The sequence below is a fragment of the Rhinoderma darwinii genome, chromosome 5 (genome assembly GCF_050947455.1).
Source record: "Rhinoderma darwinii isolate aRhiDar2 chromosome 5, aRhiDar2.hap1, whole genome shotgun sequence".
Taxonomy (NCBI): domain Eukaryota; kingdom Metazoa; phylum Chordata; class Amphibia; order Anura; family Rhinodermatidae; genus Rhinoderma; species Rhinoderma darwinii.
In genome coordinates this window covers 228,799,452-228,819,778 of record NC_134691.1, presented here as the reverse complement: position 1 = coordinate 228,819,778, position 20,327 = coordinate 228,799,452, and the positions used below count along the sequence as shown (strand labels likewise).

The 20,327-nt window shown below is 49.4% G+C and overlaps 3 non-coding genes and 5 pseudogenes across 3 annotated transcripts; all 8 read left to right on the top strand.

The window, feature by feature from the left end:
• The first annotated feature begins 427 nt into the window (after nucleotides 1–427).
• On the top strand, nucleotides 428–607 carry LOC142654167 (U2 spliceosomal RNA; annotated as a pseudogene).
• A 1,293-nt stretch (nucleotides 608–1,900) lies between these two features.
• Nucleotides 1,901–1,970, top strand: LOC142654583 (U2 spliceosomal RNA; annotated as a pseudogene).
• Nucleotides 1,971–2,758: 788 nt separating this feature from the next.
• On the top strand, nucleotides 2,759–2,943 carry LOC142654253 (U2 spliceosomal RNA). The gene has a single exon (XR_012848954.1). It is a non-coding gene; the product is annotated as a U2 spliceosomal RNA (small nuclear RNA).
• Nucleotides 2,944–9,790: 6,847 nt separating this feature from the next.
• Nucleotides 9,791–9,982, top strand: LOC142653980 (U2 spliceosomal RNA). Its single transcript, XR_012848813.1, has one exon. It is a non-coding gene; the product is annotated as a U2 spliceosomal RNA (small nuclear RNA).
• A 1,293-nt stretch (nucleotides 9,983–11,275) lies between these two features.
• LOC142654483 (U2 spliceosomal RNA) lies at nucleotides 11,276–11,377 on the top strand (annotated as a pseudogene).
• A 5,549-nt stretch (nucleotides 11,378–16,926) lies between these two features.
• LOC142653765 (U2 spliceosomal RNA) lies at nucleotides 16,927–17,102 on the top strand (annotated as a pseudogene).
• Nucleotides 17,103–18,395: 1,293 nt separating this feature from the next.
• On the top strand, nucleotides 18,396–18,465 carry LOC142654582 (U2 spliceosomal RNA; annotated as a pseudogene).
• A 788-nt stretch (nucleotides 18,466–19,253) lies between these two features.
• Nucleotides 19,254–19,438, top strand: LOC142654252 (U2 spliceosomal RNA). Its single transcript, XR_012848953.1, has one exon. It is a non-coding gene; the product is annotated as a U2 spliceosomal RNA (small nuclear RNA).
• Nucleotides 19,439–20,327: the final 889 nt, after the last annotated feature.

Here is a 20,327-nt window from a genome sequence, read left to right as displayed (position 1 = left end):
ACATCCACTTATTTAATTTTGTTTTTCACTGTGTGTTTGTCACGTTTGTCACAAGGATTTTGGGATGCGGTGCCCTTTTGGGACCCTCCTGAGGTCTAGGGGGAAAATGTGTGGCCTTCTGGTTCCTTTTTCCCCTGCAACCCGGCCTCCCTTCTTCGGAGGGGAGGTGCAACTAGGATGCAGGCTCCTAGGTGGACACTGGGGTGGCAGCCCAGGTAGAAGCCTAGGAGTGTGTTTGGGTCTCCCTAAGCTTCGGCGAGGGGGGACCATCGATCCTTGATCCTCTAGGCCTATGGTTTGGAGGGTCAGGGAATGGTTATGCGGGGCCTCTCTCTTTTAAGAGAAGGGCTGCGATAGACCGCATCCTTGTGCACTTTTTGTGTGGCACCTCTGCACTTTTTATGCACTTGGGTGATAGAAAGCACGGCTCGGGCTTTCAATAAAAAAAAAAAAATCTGTTCTTATCAGTTTAATATCTGATACGTCCCCTATCTGGGGACCATATATTAAATGGATTTTTAGAACAGGGAGATGGAAATAGAGCTTGCTCTGTCCACTCCACGCATTGACCTGGTATTGCAGTATTTCCAGGACCGGTGCACCCTTCCCTTATGTGTTGACTAAAATCAGATTCCAAAAGTGCTATTTGTGTTTGCTATTGTTTTTGTCTTTCTGATGGGATCTCCCCTTTTAATCCCATTATTTCAACACCTGTTGGACAATGCATTTGTACAGTCATGTGTGATAATGAGCTCATTTATTAAATGCAATTAATTAATACATTGCCACCTCTTGTTGTGTGTGTGTCTTCTGTGTTTCTGTGTTTCCGGCATTTCACATTGGAACAGCTCATTCACCTTCCTTGTCTTCTCTCCGCCCTCCCTCCTAGGTAGGTTAAAGAGCTGCACCTGAGCCAGCCACTGATTGATGCAGCACCACAGTCAAATAGCGGAGTGGAGTAGGGGAACAGCAAACAGCCATTAAAGCCGCCCGCCCGCCCGCCTGCCTGCCTGCCTGCCCGCCACAATGGACCTACCTGTGTACACTACATGGATGTGATGGAATGTACTGTCGTCCCTACATTTCAAGAAGAAGTAAGAATTGCAGTTGCAACAAAGCCTTGCTTGCCTACAAAGAGAGCAGCAATTTGGATTTGTTACTATGTTACCTAGAAGAATAACAAACTGTGCAAGGATGGAGGTTGTAGGAGCAAAGAGAAGTTGTCTGTAAAGTTGGTGGATGCTTATTTTCCATTTTGCAGTCCCTTGTCTCCCTCTTGTGGCCTCCTGGAGGCAAATAAATGTGCAAAAAAAAGACAGCCTGGCGGCCGGCTGTTGCAGTGTTGCCCTCTCAGGCAACACTGAGTGACTGACTGAGCCTCACCGTCTTATATAAAGTTCAGACGGAACTTTGCACGTGTCATAGTGGAGCCCTCAGGATTCCAGAGCCAGCTTTCTGACATCATAATGGGGCCTGCCTCAGAGATAGATAAAAGCCTGGGCCCAGGCAGTGTTGGTCAGTGCTGCTCAGCAGGCAGCACCGGACTGGACTGGATTACAGCTGATACAAGGTGTGAAGGAACAAGGGGTGGCTGTGGGCATGCACTTGCTGCCGCTGCCAGTGTTTATCTGCATGGCAGGAGGGCATTTGGGCGTTGCCAGGAAGGCGTTTTTATGTAGATTCCTCCTCTTTCAGCACTGCATTGTGGTGCAAGCAAAAGAAGCAAATCCTGTGTAGCTTCCTCTCCGGCCTTTATTCACCTCCCTCCCGCTTAGTAGCTGTAAATGTGTGTGAGCCTGCAGGGCCCCATGGAATTGCCTAGGAGTAGGCTGAATCAATCGCTGCAAGGGGTGAACAGCAGTATTAGGCAGGCTCGGTCAACGGCCGGCCCATTCGGGTTATCGCTTCTCGGCCTTTTGGCTAAGATCAAGTGTAGTATCTGCTCAAGCTGAGGTTAGTAATCATCCCTGCCGGTGGTACGTGGGCCATCGTAGGGGGATGACAGAACGCCGAGGTGAGGGCAGGGAACCACAACGGTCATCGCTCTGGTGTACGCATTTGGTTTAAAGGTACCATTTGTAGGTGACCAGGCGACCGCCGGATCGAGGTCATTAGGCCGGGTAGTTTGGAAGCCCGAGTTGCTATGTGCCCCAGGGCTGGTGACCCTGGGGTGCCCTAACTCACTGGGGGTGGGATCCCACTGAGTGAAGGCACACTTGCACGCACTCTCTTTCACGCTATATGAGCACACACCTTTATTCTCCCGGCCTTCTGGCTGGGAGATGAGGAATTTTTTTATACCTGGCGGATGTCCAGGCTGTATCACAGCGCACATCCACTTATTTAATTTTGTTTTTCACTGTGTGTTTGTCACGTTTGTCACAAGGATTTTGGGATGCGGTGCCCTTTTGGGACCCTCCTGAGGTCTAGGGGGAAAATGTGTGGCCTTCTGGTTCCTTTTTCCCCTGCAACCCGGCCTCCCTTCTTCGGAGGGGAGGTGCAACTAGGATGCAGGCTCCTAGGTGGACACTGGGGTGGCAGCCCAGGTAGAAGCCTAGGAGTGTGTTTGGGTCTCCCTAAGCTTCGGCGAGGGGGGACCATCGATCCTTGATCCTCTAGGCCTATGGTTTGGAGGGTCAGGGAATGGTTATGCGGGGCCTCTCTCTTTTAAGAGAAGGGCTGCGATAGACCGCATCCTTGTGCACTTTTTGTGTGGCACCTCTGCACTTTTTATGCACTTGGGTGATAGAAAGCACGACTCGGGCTTTCAAAAAAAAAAAAAAAAAAAAATCTGTTCTTATCAGTTTAATATCTGATACGTCCCCTATCTGGGGACCATATATTAAATGGATTTTTAGAACAGGGAGATGGAAATAGAGCTTGCTCTGTCCACTCCACGCATTGACCTGGTATTGCAGTATTTCCAGGACCGGTGCACCCTTCCCTTATGTGTTGACTAAAATCAGATTCCAAAAGTGCTATTTGTGTTTGCTATTGTTTTTGTCTTTCTGATGGGATCTCCCCTTTTAATCCCATTATTTCAACACCTGTTGGACAATGCATTTGTACAGTCATGTGTGATAATGAGCTCATTTATTAAATGCAATTAATTAATACATTGCCACCTCTTGTTGTGTGTGTGTCTTCTGTGTTTCTGTGTTTCCGGCATTTCACATTGGAACAGCTCATTCACCTTCCTTGTCTTCTCTCCGCCCTCCCTCCTAGGTAGGTTAAAGAGCTGCACCTGAGCCAGCCACTGATTGATGCAGCACCACAGTCAAATAGCGGAGTGGAGTAGGGGAACAGCAAACAGCCATTAAAGCCGCCCGCCCGCCCGCCTGCCTGCCTGCCTGCCCGCCACAATGGACCTACCTGTGTACACTACATGGATGTGATGGAATGTACTGTCGTCCCTACATTTCAAGAAGAAGTAAGAATTGCAGTTGCAACAAAGCCTTGCTTGCCTACAAAGAGAGCAGCAATTTGGATTTGTTACTATGTTACCTAGAAGAATAACAAACTGTGCAAGGATGGAGGTTGTAGGAGCAAAGAGAAGTTGTCTGTAAAGTTGGTGGATGCTTATTTTCCATTTTGCAGTCCCTTGTCTCCCTCTTGTGGCCTCCTGGAGGCAAATAAATGTGCAAAAAAAAGACAGCCTGGCGGCCGGCTGTTGCAGTGTTGCCCTCTCAGGCAACACTGAGTGACTGACTGAGCCTCACCGTCTTATATAAAGTTCAGACGGAACTTTGCACGTGTCATAGTGGAGCCCTCAGGATTCCAGAGCCAGCTTTCTGACATCATAATGGGGCCTGCCTCAGAGATAGATAAAAGCCTGGGCCCAGGCAGTGTTGGTCAGTGCTGCTCAGCAGGCAGCACCGGACTGGACTGGATTACAGCTGATACAAGGTGTGAAGGAACAAGGGGTGGCTGTGGGCATGCACTTGCTGCCGCTGCCAGTGTTTATCTGCATGGCAGGAGGGCATTTGGGCGTTGCCAGGAAGGCGTTTTTATGTAGATTCCTCCTCTTTCAGCACTGCATTGTGGTGCAAGCAAAAGAAGCAAATCCTGTGTAGCTTCCTCTCCGGCCTTTATTCACCTCCCTCCCGCTTAGTAGCTGTAAATGTGTGTGAGCCTGCAGGGCCCCATGGAATTGCCTAGGAGTAGGCTGAATCAATCGCTGCAAGGGGTGAACAGCAGTATTAGGCAGGCTCGGTCAACGGCCGGCCCATTCGGGTTATCGCTTCTCGGCCTTTTGGCAAGATCAGGTGTAGTATTTCTGCATCTGGTTTTGTTGGGAGGTGTCCGGGGTACCCTGCTCCTTGGCCTTGGGGGATCGTCTCTTTTCACAGAGAGACTTCACCCCCTTGCTGCTATTTGGGGAGTGGGCTTAGCCCCCGGACAACGAGTTGCGATCGCGCCTTACCCAAGAGGTCAACCGGCCTTGAGGCGTTTTTCTAAGAGCGTTCCGAGGGCGTTTATCGGGCTTCGTAGGTGTCTGGGGTACCCTAATCCTTGGCCTTGGGGGAGGGTTCCACTTAATTGTGGAATCTGAGCCCTTGCTGCTATAAGGGACAGGCTTAGCCCCCAGGCACTGAAAATGCCATTTACATTTGGATTTGCATCCGGGGACACCCGGTTGCGCCAGTCCGTCCGCATCGAGGTGGAAGAAGGCCATCGCCAGCGGAAGAACCTTCGCTTCATTGTGGAGGTGATTCTGCTGGACTTCCTGGGGCTCAAGCGGGCGGACATCCTGTGTCTCAATGACCAGGAAAGCCGCGGTCGGTACACCATATCCTTTACGGCCGCGGCATGTTGCGACAACATGCACAAAAGATTGTCTGATGCGGACCAGAGTGAGGAGCGGCTAAATGGACTGAACTTTTTATTCCTCTACGGGGAGGAAGAAGTCCCGCTCGTGATGTGCATGTTCAGTCCATTTGTCTCAGAGTGTGACATTGAAACCTTCCTCAGTCGTTACTGCAGGGAGGTCCGCTTCTCACACAAAATCTTGAACACCCAGAGCTTCTGGAACGGCAAAAGGAAATATTGGGTGAAGTTCCGCCAGGATCCCAATGGCATTGGAGGCTTACATCACCCACCCCAGAACTTTGCCATTGGGAAGAATCGAGGATTCTTATTTTACCCCCAGATGCCAATAGCCTGCCGGAACTGCTTGAGATATGGCCACACCAGAGAACATTGTGACCGGCCCCATGTGGTGCAGTGTAACAGGTGTGGCCAGGTTGGACACGTGGCGGCAAAATGCAGTTCCGAGGTGTTGTGCAATCTGTGCGGCATGACTGGGCATGCTTTTAAAGATTGCCCCCGCAGAGCGAAATCTGGGCCACCCAGACCAGGGCCAGAGCGGCAGTTTGCAACATGTGCAGACGCCGCTGGTAATGCCCCAAAACGAGCATTGACGACTGAGGGGTCCAGGCCAAAGTCCTTCACAGCTCCATCGGGGGGCCCACCGATGTCAGCCTCGAGGGACGGCCATAGGGATTCCACCGGGTCCAGGCAGAGCAGGAGGAATTCTGACTCTGCTGGACATAAGTTGACCGGCACCTCTGCAAACAGGTCCTCTGCTCCGCCTGCAGTGGACCCTGTTGAGGCAGTGGTTAGCGACAGGCGTCGTGGCTCCGTAGGTTCTGCAGTAGGACCTGACGCCTGTCCCAAGAGTGTGGGCATGGAGCGGAGACACTCTGTGTCAGACGAGGGCTCCATTAAGAAAACCCTAAAATATGCTGGATTGGAGCCTCGTTTTGACCATTACCGGTCAACGGGGGGGTCGGAGCAAAGTTCCTCCACTGCGGTTGTGGAGGGGCTTGCGATGAAGGCTCCCCGTAAGCAGGCAAAGGTTGCCAAGAGTGATGGGACCTCACAGGCCCCTGTGCAGCTGCCCAGTAAGGACATCAGCGATATCTTCAGCCAGGGGCCAGAGATGGGTGAGAGCGACTTCGAGGAGATGGATAGGAGCCATTCTGCAAAGAGACAGCGAGAGGAAGAGGAGTCCGGAGTTCGGAGGAAAGCTGCCTATCGGAGTTCGGATGAGAGCAGTGTGGGGGTTGGAGCCGCCCACGTATCTGGCTCTGACCCTACCAACATCCAAGATTTATTGACCCCTCAAAAAGGGGGTCCAGACTCGCAGCTGATCTCCGAGTACGACTCTTCTGGTTCGGACTCTGACCTCAACTAAGACTATGTTGGTTCCTATCAAAGTCGCCTCACTAAATGTGAGGTCCCTAAAGAGCCCTGTCCGCAGGACTGCTTTATTTTCATTTTTAGAGACTGTGGACTTTGACCTTTGCCTGCTTCAAGAATGTGGAATCCCTAATGACTTGGAATATCAAGATTTAAAGATGGACTGGAAACTAGGCCCCTCAGTCTGGTCTGGTGGAAATGACTGTCGCTCTGCGGGGGTTGGATTGCTCTGCCGAGGTCGTTTTATCTCCATCCAAACAGTGACTGAAATCATGCCCGGCAGAGCTATTTTAATACATTTGCTTTTTAATGGAATTTTAATTCGTGTTTTAAACGTTTATGCCCCTCCTACCAAACAGGAGAGGGCAGAACTATTAGAGATTTTACCATTGTTTTGTGTTGGGTCTACCCCCCTGCTGGTGGGTGGTGATTTTAACTGTGTACGTGATGGAGAACACCGGCAGGGTGGGGATTTTAATCGAAAAATTGACCGTACTTCTTACCTGCTCAAGAATTTTATTGGTGATTTTAAATTGAAAGATTGCTGGAGGGAACTCTTGCCTGCGGACCCAGGCCCCACCTGGTCCAATGGAAGAGTGAGCTCCAGAATTGATTTTATTTTCACTTCTAATAGTTTTATTCCCAAAAAATGTTTGCTTTTAACAAATATTTTATCTGATCACAAGCTCCTTTCGGTGCACCTGGAGCTAGAGGGAGAGCAAAAAGCTTGTAGGGGTCCCTGGAGACTAAACACCACACTCCTGGAGGACCCCATCATTAAAGAGGAGTTTGTGCGGACCTACCAGTGTTGGCAGTCCCATAGAGCGCCCAGTCAGCCTATGCTACACTGGTGGGAGGGCATTAAACCCAAAATCAGAGCTTTTTTTATTCGAGCAGGTAAGAAGAAAGCAAAAGAGAAAAAACAATGGTTTTATGTTCTTAATAAACGTTTACATGTACTTTTTAAATTGAAGGAGATTGGTATGGATGTTGATGATGATATTTTAAATCTTAAAGCTGAAATAAAACATGCCATAGAAGAGAAAGGGAAACAAATAATTTTTAATTCACATGTAAAGTACCTCGAGGATGGCGAGAAGTGTTCCCGGTTCTTCTTCAAAAAGGTAATGGATAAACGAGATGTCATTTTAAACCTTGAAGGAGAAACCACTATGGTCGGCATTTTAAATTCTGCTTTTAATTTCTACCAATCTCTTTTTAACAAGAAAAATATTGATCCTTCCTTTTTAGAACATGTTCTTAATTCCCTTGATGCCAAGCTAGATATTTTAGACCAGGAAGTTTTATCCCGTAATATTACCTTGGAGGAACTTTTATTTGCTTTTAAAAGTTTTTCTAATGGGAAAGCTCCTGGGGAAGATGGTCTGCCCATCGAATTTTATCATGCTTTTTGGGAAATTTTAAAGAATGACATGTTTTTATTGTATAAGGAAGTTTTTATTACTGAAGAGCTGCCCCCTTCCTGGAGGAGGGGGATTGTGTCCTTAATTTTTAAAAAAGGTGAGAAGGACCAGTTAAAAAACTGGCGCCCTATTACTCTTTTAAACGTTGATTGTAAAATTTTAGCTAAACTAATAACAATCCGTTTTAAACCTTTTATTCATAAATTAATCCATCCAAACCAGGTATGTGGGGTACCTGGGAGGTCAATTACTGAGTCCCTGAATATTTTACGTGACATCATTTGGTATTTTAAAGAAAGGGGTCAAAGCCTTGCTATTTTATCCTTAGATTTCGAGAAGGCTTTTGACCGGGTCTCCCATGAATATCTTTTTATGGTTCTTAAAAAGATGGCTGTTCCTGAAATTATTTTAACACGTATTAAGCTTTTATATCGATCCTGTTTTAGCCAAATTTCTATCAACGGATTTTTAACTAAAGGTGTTCCTCTTTTATCAGGGGTGAAACAGGGGTGCCCGTTGTCTCCGCTCCTTTTTATTTGTGCCATTGAACCTCTGTTCACCCTAATAAGAGATGATAAAGTCATCAGAGGCGTGCCCATACCTGGAGGAAGGGGGAACCAGGTAAAAATCCTAGGCTATATGGATGACGCCACCATCCTATGCCCAGACGCCGCTTCTATGAGAAGGGCATTGAGGAACACCGGCTTTTTTTGTGAAGCCTCTGGTTTTAAATTAAACGTTGATAAATGTGACTGTTTTTATACTGGTGTATGGGATTCCTCTGTGACACCAGGAGTTAACATGCAGCAGGATCAGATAAAAATTTTAGGAATTGTTTTTAATCAAGAAAACGATGGGAGACCCAATTGGGATTCAGTAATTGCCAAAATGGAAAAAAAGGTTTTAATGTGGAATTTGAGAAATCTCACCATGGAGGGAAAAGTTTTAATAATTAAATCTGTTTTATTACCCATAATGCTTTATGTAGCTATGGTTTTCCCTCCAACAATTTTATATATTAAAAAAGTGACCAGGATCTGTTTTATGTTTTTATGGGGTTCCAAAATGGAAAAACTAAAACGTGATTTTATGTACAGATGTAAGGACAATGGCGGGAGAGATGTTCCTAACCTTTTTAACTTCTTTTACATTAAATACTTTTGCTTCTGTTTTAAAATGTATAATTCTGATGGTATTTTTAGCTACTTTTTAAAGTACGCTACGGGCATGATTTTTAAACGATGGTTTCGTGTCCCTTTGAATTCTCCTGTGCTTCTGTGTCCCCCAAAACAATATGCGGTGCTCGAAAAAACTGTCAGGCTCCTAGGTCTCCAAGAATTGGAGCCTGACATATTGGGGGACCAGAAAAAAGTGTCACTCTCCTGTAGGCGGCAGGAGGATACACTGGCAGTTTCAAATTTCTCACAGGCAAGGTCCAAGGTGGTGTGGCGGAACGTTTTCGGGAAATTTATGGCAAATGTGCACAAGGACCTTGCCTGGGCAATCGTTCACCAGTGCCTCCCTACCCGTGAATTCCAGCATAGGCGAGGACTGGTGGCGAGAGCCAAGTGCCCGAGAGACAGGTGTGGTGACGACGAGACGGTAATGCACCTGTTTTGGAACTGCCCATATGCACAGGAGGTTTGGAGGAAGGTAGGCCCATTGTTGAAATGGGCCTGCGGTCTTAAAGATCTTAAATTTGAATACGTGTTTTATGGTCTTTTTAACTGCCCAAGTTTTAAACAGCAAATGGTCTGTTGGATCATTTTAAACTGTTTTAAGAATGCCATCTGGAAGGTTAGGAACATTCTGCTTTTTAAACATGATTTTATTGATGTTAAAAATTGTGTCAAATATGCCCTAAGTGAAATGTACATTTATTATCTTAGGGACAAAAAGCAGCTAGGGGTAAAAGAAGCAACATCCATGTGGTGTTTGCAAATGTGGAATACCATAACATTGTAAATAAAAATGGTTTTATTCTTTTATGTCTTTTATGCCCTGTATAAATTTTATCCTGCTATTGTTCTGTACTTTTATTATAACATCTGTATTACTGGTCTTATTATTATTACTTTTGTATTCATTTAAATGTATGAATATTTATGTATTATGCCATTGATTTTATCTTGTGGTTTCAATTTTAAAAAAAAAGTCTGTAAAATATAATATTTTTGCCAATAAAAAACTTTGTTGAAACCTTATCTGTTCTTATCAGTTTAATATCTGATACGTCCCCTATCTGGGGACCATATATTAAATGGATTTTTAGAACAGGGAGATGGAAATAGAGCTTGCTCTGTCCACTCCACGCATTGACCTGGTATTGCAGTATTTCCAGGACCGGTGCACCCTTCCCTTATGTGTTGACTAAAATCAGATTCCAAAAGTGCTATTTGTGTTTGCTATTGTTTTTGTCTTTCTGATGGGATCTCCCCTTTTAATCCCATTATTTCAACACCTGTTGGACAATGCATTTGTACAGTCATGTGTGATAATGAGCTCATTTATTAAATGCAATTAATTAATACATTGCCACCTCTTGTTGTGTGTGTGTCTTCTGTGTTTCTGTGTTTCCGGCATTTCACATTGGAACAGCTCATTCACCTTCCTTGTCTTCTCTCCGCCCTCCCTCCTAGGTAGGTTAAAGAGCTGCACCTGAGCCAGCCACTGATTGATGCAGCACCACAGTCAAATAGCGGAGTGGAGTAGGGGAACAGCAAACAGCCATTAAAGCCGCCCGCCCGCCCGCCTGCCTGCCTGCCTGCCCGCCACAATGGACCTACCTGTGTACACTACATGGATGTGATGGAATGTACTGTCGTCCCTACATTTCAAGAAGAAGTAAGAATTGCAGTTGCAACAAAGCCTTGCTTGCCTACAAAGAGAGCAGCAATTTGGATTTGTTACTATGTTACCTAGAAGAATAACAAACTGTGCAAGGATGGAGGTTGTAGGAGCAAAGAGAAGTTGTCTGTAAAGTTGGTGGATGCTTATTTTCCATTTTGCAGTCCCTTGTCTCCCTCTTGTGGCCTCCTGGAGGCAAATAAATGTGCAAAAAAAAGACAGCCTGGCGGCCGGCTGTTGCAGTGTTGCCCTCTCAGGCAACACTGAGTGACTGACTGAGCCTCACCGTCTTATATAAAGTTCAGACGGAACTTTGCACGTGTCATAGTGGAGCCCTCAGGATTCCAGAGCCAGCTTTCTGACATCATAATGGGGCCTGCCTCAGAGATAGATAAAAGCCTGGGCCCAGGCAGTGTTGGTCAGTGCTGCTCAGCAGGCAGCACCGGACTGGACTGGATTACAGCTGATACAAGGTGTGAAGGAACAAGGGGTGGCTGTGGGCATGCACTTGCTGCCGCTGCCAGTGTTTATCTGCATGGCAGGAGGGCATTTGGGCGTTGCCAGGAAGGCGTTTTTATGTAGATTCCTCCTCTTTCAGCACTGCATTGTGGTGCAAGCAAAAGAAGCAAATCCTGTGTAGCTTCCTCTCCGGCCTTTATTCACCTCCCTCCCGCTTAGTAGCTGTAAATGTGTGTGAGCCTGCAGGGCCCCATGGAATTGCCTAGGAGTAGGCTGAATCAATCGCTGCAAGGGGTGAACAGCAGTATTAGGCAGGCTCGGTCAACGGCCGGCCCATTCGGGTTATCGCTTCTCGGCCTTTTGGCTAAGATCAAGTGTAGTATCTGTTCTTATCAGTCCTTGTAAGGATAGATAGCTCGGAGAACCACTGGGGGCTATAAACACTAGCTCAGCGATCCAAGAGCGTTCCAGACGAAGCCGGCGACGAACTGCGGAGAAGAACCACCGAAGACGACGATCCAGAAGGGAGAAGCCGCCATCGGGGAAGAAGCTCCGGGAGATCGCTGCCGGGAAGAAGAAGGAGAACTTCGGAGAAGAGCCGCTGCTGAAGGGGATCTTCGAAGAAGCTCGGCCGCAGAAGAAGAAGCTCGACGAGGAACCGCTGCGGAAGAAATTTCGTGGAAGAACCTCGGCCAGCAAGGAGAAGATTTGCATAGCTCCGCCCCCTTCGGGAAAGAGCTATCGAAGATCCTCCCCAAGCGACAGGAACAGCTGGAAGAAGCCATGGCCTCAACCAGCAACCCTGCCACCCAGAAGAAGAAGGCTGATGGACCAGGTGAGCCGACCCAGGCCAGGACATCTCCTCCTGAAGCCTCCTCAAGCCAACAGGCCACCAGGAAGCCGAACCAGGCTGCTCCAACCCTGGAGCCCTGGATGAAGCAGACGGTGGCCCTGAAGCTGAAGGAGGTGGACGGGAGAGTGCCGGACATGACGGAAGAAGTGTTCTGCCAGAAGATGCTCCTGGACCAGGGCTTCGCTAAGCCGGAGACCATCAGCATCCAGGCCTTCATGACCGGGATGTTCTTCGTGACCTTCGCTTCGATCAACATCTGCAGAAGGTACTGGGAGATGGTGAAAGCGGCGAGGCCTGAATCCCCTTTCTCTCGCTTTGTGGGCAACTGCCCTGTCCAAAGAGAGGAAAGGCGGGTGACGGTCTCAATGCGGAACCCACACACCCCCGGCAAAGACATCACCACGCTCCTGAAGCGGTTCTGCACAGTGGTGAGGGAACCCACCCACATCCTGAACGGACTCGGCTTCTGGACTGGCAAGTGGTCGGTAATCGTCCGACTGAACAAGGATTCGAGCGCGGAAGACGGCCTCCAGCACCTGCCCCAGTCATTCTCGCTGGGCAACTCCTACGGCCTCATCTACTACCCGGACATGCCGCAGATCTGCAGGAGATGCAGCAAGAAGGGTCATTCGGTGAAGGACTGCAAGGAGGACGCCTGCAAGAACTGCCGGGTAACAGGACACGAGACCAAAGACTGCCCGAAACGGACAATGTGCAACCTCTGCGGACAAGCAGCCCACTCCTACAAGGACTGCCCGAAGAGGGATCGATCCTGGGCAACTGTAGCGGCGAAAGCTCCGGCCAGAGGGAACCCCGCCCCAACCAGAGCTCCAGCGGCGCAGAAGACCGGGAATAAGAAGGATGGTAAGAAGACGACAGTCCCTCCCCCCCGTCTCCCGGCCCTCCCTCGCCCTACCCTTCCCACCCTCCCTCGCCCGGCCCTCCCCACCCCCCCGTCCCCAACCCCTGTCACCCCCACTGAGGCTCTCACCTTCTCCTACCCACCCATCTCAGTGGTCCTGTCACCTGCACCTCTCCCAACCCAGCCTCCCTTCTCCCCAGCTCCAGCAGCACTAACATCTTCCCCTCCAGCTGCTGGAGTCCTCTCCCTGGAGGATTTTCCCCCTCTTGTCTCCTCAGGTGCCATCCAGAGGAAGAGAAAGGTGAGGGACAGCCCAGCTGCTGAGTCCTCAAAGCGACAAGTCGTAGAAATCTGCGAAGATTCCCTTGCGCAGCAGGAGGAAATGGAGCAGATGGTGGAGGAACTCGTGTCTGAACCTGAGGTCATCGACTTCACAACAGACATCCAGGTGGCTACAATCCTGGAACAATTTTTGTCAGAGGGCCTGCTGGATCTTTCGGACCCGCCAGGAGAGGAGGATCCGCCCGACCGGACTGGTAACTAAGGTGTATCGTTTGCACTGACCTTCTTTATTCTCCCCCATGGCTGCTAAACTTAACATCTTTAGCCTCAATGTGAGGAGTGTTAGAGATAGGACTAGATGTCAGATGGTGCTAACTTTTCTTTCCAAGCAGTCGAGTGATGTATTTATGCTGCAGGAATGTACTCTCCCCTCTTCCAGGTCATACCATCATCTGGCCAGGCAGTGGACCCATGGCCCGTCCTACTGGTCTGGTGGGGGCGACTGTAAGTCTGCAGGGGTTGCCATCCTGATTAGGGGAGGCGTATTTACTGTTGACTCTGTCCAGGAGCTCGCCTGCGGCCGCTTGTTGGTCGTAGACGGTTCCTGGGCAGGAGAGCCGATTAGGCTCATCAACGTGTACGCTCCCCCTATGAAGGCTGAGCGCCTGGAACTATTCCAGACCCTGCGGACCCGGCTCGCCACCACTAGGGCAGTGGTGATGGCCGGGGACTTCAACTGCCCCATCGAAGAGGATGGACGAAGTTCCGGCACTTCAATCAAACTGGATGTCAGTTCCAAACTGCTTATCGAGATGGTAACCGAAGCATCCTTGCAGGACGTTGTGGGCTCCATGGGGATTGGCTCTGTGAACTATTCATGGAGCCGACCCGATGGCTCACTTCGTTCTCGGATTGACTTTGTGTTCACCTCCCGGGCAGTCAAGCAGCATGGGCACTCCATGGTCCCCTGCTTCTTCTCTGACCACAGGGCCATTCTCTTCCAGGGTGCCATCGGCCACGGTTTTCCTCCCGGCCCTGGCTCCTGGAAGCTGAATTGTGCCCTGCTGGAAAGAGAGGAGGTACTGGCGGAACTTAGAGACGCCTATATTGTTTGGAGGAATGATAAAGTCTTCTTTGACAAAACCTGTGACTGGTGGGAATATGTTAAAGTTGAATTTCGTTGTTTCTTTCAGGCAAAAAGTCGTCAACAGGCGTGTGAGAGGAAGAGAGACTTCAGAGAGATGCAGCGTCAGCTGCGATCCCTGCAAGACCTCCTTCAATGCGGCTGGGACGTCAGGAAGGAGCTGGAGGAAGCCAAAAAGGGCCTGAAAAGGCACTTTGAGGAGGAATCCAAGCGAATTGTCTTTCGTTCCAAGGTGGAGAACCTGGAGAAGGGTGAGAAATGTAACTCGTTCTTTTTCAGGAAACTCCATGCCGGCCACACGCCCCTGAAGGAACTTCGAGATGAGACCGGAAACATGCATTCTGGGAAGAAGGAGGTGATGGGAGTCGTCACAGACTACTACCGAAGCCTCTACTCCCGGAAAACCACTGACCCCGAAGCCGCCGATAAATTCCTGTCAGGTATCACTAATCATCTTGATCCTGCAGGTACGGAGGCTATGGATGTACCCCTGACGGTGGAGGAACTGCTCTCTGCCGCTAAATCCTTCAGACCCGGCAGGACCCCGGGCAGTGATGGTCTCCCAGCAGAGCTCTATGTAGCGCTGGGGGACTTGATCAGTCCGGACCTGCTGGAGCTCTATGAGGAGATGGTGGTGGAGGGTAGAATGCCACCGTCCTTGAGAGAAGGCATGATCACGATCTTGTATAAGCGGAAGGGGGAGAGATGTGACCTGAAAAACTGGCGTCCCATCTCTCTCCTGAACGTGGACTACAAGATCCTCGCCAAAGTATTGGCCAACAGACTGAAGGTTGTCATCGGACAGATCATCGGATCGGACCAAACCTGCGGCATTCCTGGCCGTAGGGTGGCCGACAGTCTTGCCCTGGTGAGGGACACGGTGCATTACATGCAAAGCCGCCGTACACACGCGGCCCTGGTCAGTCTGGATCAGGAGAAGGCTTTTGACCGGGTCTCTCACGAATTCATGGGTAAGGCTCTGCGTAGGCTGCGGCTTGGCAGGTTGTTCTGTTTGTATGTTAACCTGATGTATTGCGACATTTACAGCTCGGTGCTGGTGAACGGCTGGAAGACTGACCCCTTTCCTGTATCGTCGGGGGTTAGACAAGGCTGTCCTCTTTCACCTCTCCTTTTTGTTTGTGTTATAGAGCTCTTCGCAGAGGCTATCCGGCAGAATGGAGAGATCAGAGGGATCACCGCACCAGGTCCAGGACACTTCGAGGTCAAATGCTCGCTGTACATGGACGACGTGACCGTCTTCTGCGCTGACCAGAGTTCGGTGACTGCACTCGTCCAGACCTGTGAGGAGTTCGGACGCGCTTCAGGGGCAAAAGTCAACTGCGGGAAGTCGGAAGCCATGCTCTTCGGAAAGTGGTACCTGCCTTCTCCTGCCTCCTTCCCGTTTACTATCAAGCCGGACTTCATCAAAATTCTGGGAGTCTGGTTCGGTAAGGAAGGTGCAGCCCTAAAGTCGTGGGAAGAACGCTTGGCCAAAGTCAACCAAAGGATCGGACTGTGGAGCCTCAGACAACTCACTATTGAGGGCAAAGCAATGGTCCTGCGTAACGAAGTCTTGCCTGTGCTACAATACACTGCACAGGCATGGCCCCCTCTTGCCACCGTCTCGAGGGCCATTACCAGGACTGTGTTTCGCTTCATCTGGGGCTCGAAAATGGACAGAGTAAAGCGGACTGTTATGTACAAGGAGCCCCGCAAAGGTGGGAAGGGTATACCCGACATTCCCACTCTGCTGCGGATCGCTTTTGTATGTGACTGTGTTCGTAGGACTCTGAGGACAGCAAACGGCTCTGCGGGCAAGGCCATGTCCCGCTACTTCCTCCTTCCCCTCTGGCGAGGTTTTGGCTGGGACAAGTGGGACAGCTCCTTCCCTTACAACTGGCACGCTCCCTGGTTCTACGGAGATGTCGTCCGGTTTGTGAGGGAGCATCAACTGGAGGGTCTTAAGCCCGACTTGTGGAAACCTAAGACGATCCACAAGCACATCAGAGCAAAGGACTCACTGGAGTCTGTTCCAGGGCTTCATGCCGACACGTTGGAGACTGTTTGGACTAACGTGTCATCTGGCAGGTTGACCAACGGGCACAAGGACATTTCATGGATGGCCATCCAGGGAGGACTGCCTCTTAGGTCATTCATGCATGCCCGCAACCTGTGCAAGACCCGGTACTGCCCCAGGTGCCCCTTCACGGAGGAAACATCTTTGCACATTTTCTGGCAGTGCCCCTTTGCACAGGGTCTGTTGAAAGCCTTGGAACATGAACTCAAGGACTCAGTACCCAGGAACAGACTGTCGTACCGCTCGGTACTTTATGGACTATTTCCTGGGAATACCACGGATGGAGCAATCCAGGAAGCCTGGCGCCTTATGAACTGCTTTAAGGACGCTATATGGTTCGCCAGGAACCGTCTGATTTTGCGGAGAGAGAGTGTGTCCGTCCAGGACTGCCGCAGGCTGATCCACAGCCTGCTCAGAGACTATTCCACCTGGGACAGCCCGGACGTCGATGAGGAAGAGGACTGATACTCCCCTTCCCCCCACTCTCCCTTCTTGTGTGTTGTCTTTCAATAAAGCTTCGGGCCTGTGATTTCCCCCTTCCCTATCCCCTCCTACCCACTCCCCTATCCCATCACTTGTCTGTAATGCTTTGTTGTTTGGCTTTAGTGAATGCAAGAATGTTAGTGTAGCATGTGGTGTAATGTATAGCATAGGCTAGCCTGTACTGTGTATTATACTGTCATGTTATGTTTGACGACTGTTATTATTTATTATTTGCTGCTTCATGGCTTGCGCTGCGTCGCAGTAATGTTTGTATGATGACGATTGATTGTCAATAAAGCATTTTTCAATCAAAAAAATCTGTTCTTATCAGTTTAATATCTGATACGTCCCCTATCTGGGGACCATATATTAAATGGATTTTTAGAACAGGGAGATGGAAATAGAGCTTGCTCTGTCCACTCCACGCATTGACCTGGTATTGCAGTATTTCCAGGACCGGTGCACCCTTCCCTTATGTGTTGACTAAAATCAGATTCCAAAAGTGCTATTTGTGTTTGCTATTGTTTTTGTCTTTCTGATGGGATCTCCCCTTTTAATCCCATTATTTCAACACCTGTTGGACAATGCATTTGTACAGTCATGTGTGATAATGAGCTCATTTATTAAATGCAATTAATTAATACATTGCCACCTCTTGTTGTGTGTGTGTCTTCTGTGTTTCTGTGTTTCCGGCATTTCACATTGGAACAGCTCATTCACCTTCCTTGTCTTCTCTCCGCCCTCCCTCCTAGGTAGGTTAAAGAGCTGCACCTGAGCCAGCCACTGATTGATGCAGCACCACAGTCAAATAGCGGAGTGGAGTAGGGGAACAGCAAACAGCCATTAAAGCCGCCCGCCCGCCCGCCTGCCTGCCTGCCTGCCCGCCACAATGGACCTACCTGTGTACACTACATGGATGTGATGGAATGTACTGTCGTCCCTACATTTCAAGAAGAAGTAAGAATTGCAGTTGCAACAAAGCCTTGCTTGCCTACAAAGAGAGCAGCAATTTGGATTTGTTACTATGTTACCTAGAAGAATAACAAACTGTGCAAGGATGGAGGTTGTAGGAGCAAAGAGAAGTTGTCTGTAAAGTTGGTGGATGCTTATTTTCCATTTTGCAGTCCCTTGTCTCCCTCTTGTGGCCTCCTGGAGGCAAATAAATGTGCAAAAAAAAGACAGCCTGGCGGCCGGCTGTTGCAGTGTTGCCCTCTCAGGCAACACTGAGTGACTGACTGAGCCTCACCGTCTTATATAAAGTTCAGACGGAACTTTGCACGTGTCATAGTGGAGCCCTCAGGATTCCAGAGCCAGCTTTCTGACATCATAATGGGGCCTGCCTCAGAGATAGATAAAAGCCTGGGCCCAGGCAGTGTTGGTCAGTGCTGCTCAGCAGGCAGCACCGGACTGGACTGGATTACAGCTGATACAAGGTGTGAAGGAACAAGGGGTGGCTGTGGGCATGCACTTGCTGCCGCTGCCAGTGTTTATCTGCATGGCAGGAGGGCATTTGGGCGTTGCCAGGAAGGCGTTTTTATGTAGATTCCTCCTCTTTCAGCACTGCATTGTGGTGCAAGCAAAAGAAGCAAATCCTGTGTAGCTTCCTCTCCGGCCTTTATTCACCTCCCTCCCGCTTAGTAGCTGTAAATGTGTGTGAGCCTGCAGGGCCCCATGGAATTGCCTAGGAGTAGGCTGAATCAATCGCTGCAAGGGGTGAACAGCAGTATTAGGCAGGCTCGGTCAACGGCCGGCCCATTCGGGTTATCGCTTCTCGGCCTTTTGGCTAAGATCAAGTGTAGTATCTGCTCAAGCTGAGGTTAGTAATCATCCCTGCCGGTGGTACGTGGGCCATCGTAGGGGGATGACAGAACGCCGAGGTGAGGGCAGGGAACCACAACGGTCATCGCTCTGGTGTACGCATTTGGTTTAAAGGTACCATTTGTAGGTGACCAGGCGACCGCCGGATCGAGGTCATTAGGCCGGGTAGTTTGGAAGCCCGAGTTGCTATGTGCCCCAGGGCTGGTGACCCTGGGGTGCCCTAACTCACTGGGGGTGGGATCCCACTGAGTGAAGGCACACTTGCACGCACTCTCTTTCACGCTATATGAGCACACACCTTTATTCTCCCGGCCTTCTGGCTGGGAGATGAGGAATTTTTTTATACCTGGCGGATGTCCAGGCTGTATCACAGCGCACATCCACTTATTTAATTTTGTTTTTCACTGTGTGTTTGTCACGTTTGTCACAAGGATTTTGGGATGCGGTGCCCTTTTGGGACCCTCCTGAGGTCTAGGGGGAAAATGTGTGGCCTTCTGGTTCCTTTTTCCCCTGCAACCCGGCCTCCCTTCTTCGGAGGGGAGGTGCAACTAGGATGCAGGCTCCTAGGTGGACACTGGGGTGGCAGCCCAGGTAGAAGCCTAGGAGTGTGTTTGGGTCTCCCTAAGCTTCGGCGAGGGGGGACCATCGATCCTTGATCCTCTAGGCCTATGGTTTGGAGGGTCAGGGAATGGTTATGCGGGGCCTCTCTCTTTTAAGAGAAGGGCTGCGATAGACCGCATCCTTGTGCACTTTTTGTGTGGCACCTCTGCACTTTTTATGCACTTGGGTGATAGAAAGCACGACTCGGGCTTTCAAAAAAAAAAAAAAAAAAAAATCTGTTCTTATCAGTTTAATATCTGATACGTCCCCTATCTGGGGACCATATATTAAATGGATTTTTAGAACAGGGAGATGGAAATAGAGCTTGCTCTGTCCACTCCACGCATTGACCTGGTATTGCAGTATTTCCAGGACCGGTGCACCCTTCCCTTATGTGTTGACTAAAATCAGATTCCAAAAGTGCTATTTGTGTTTGCTATTGTTTTTGTCTTTCTGATGGGATCTCCCCTTTTAATCCCATTATTTCAACACCTGTTGGACAATGCATTTGTACAGTCATGTGTGATAATGAGCTCATTTATTAAATGCAATTAATTAATACATTGCCACCTCTTGTTGTGTGTGTGTCTTCTGTGTTTCTGTGTTTCCGGCATTTCACATTGGAACAGCTCATTCACCTTCCTTGTCTTCTCTCCGCCCTCCCTCCTAGGTAGGTTAAAGAGCTGCACCTGAGCCAGCCACTGATTGATGCAGCACCACAGTCAAATAGCGGAGTGGAGTAGGGGAACAGCAAACAGCCATTAAAGCCGCCCGCCCGCCCGCCTGCCTGCCTGCCCGCCACAATGGACCTACCTGTGTACACTACATGGATGTGATGGAATGTACTGTCGTCCCTACATTTCAAGAAGAAGTAAGAATTGCAGTTGCAACAAAGCCTTGCTTGCCTACAAAGAGAGCAGCAATTTGGATTTGTTACTATGTTACCTAGAAGAATAACAAACTGTGCAAGGATGGAGGTTGTAGGAGCAAAGAGAAGTTGTCTGTAAAGTTGGTGGATGCTTATTTTCCATTTTGCAGTCCCTTGTCTCCCTCTTGTGGCCTCCTGGAGGCAAATAAATGTGCAAAAAAAAGACAGCCTGGCGGCCGGCTGTTGCAGTGTTGCCCTCTCAGGCAACACTGAGTGACTGACTGAGCCTCACCGTCTTATATAAAGTTCAGACGGAACTTTGCACGTGTCATAGTGGAGCCCTCAGGATTCCAGAGCCAGCTTTCTGACATCATAATGGGGCCTGCCTCAGAGATAGATAAAAGCCTGG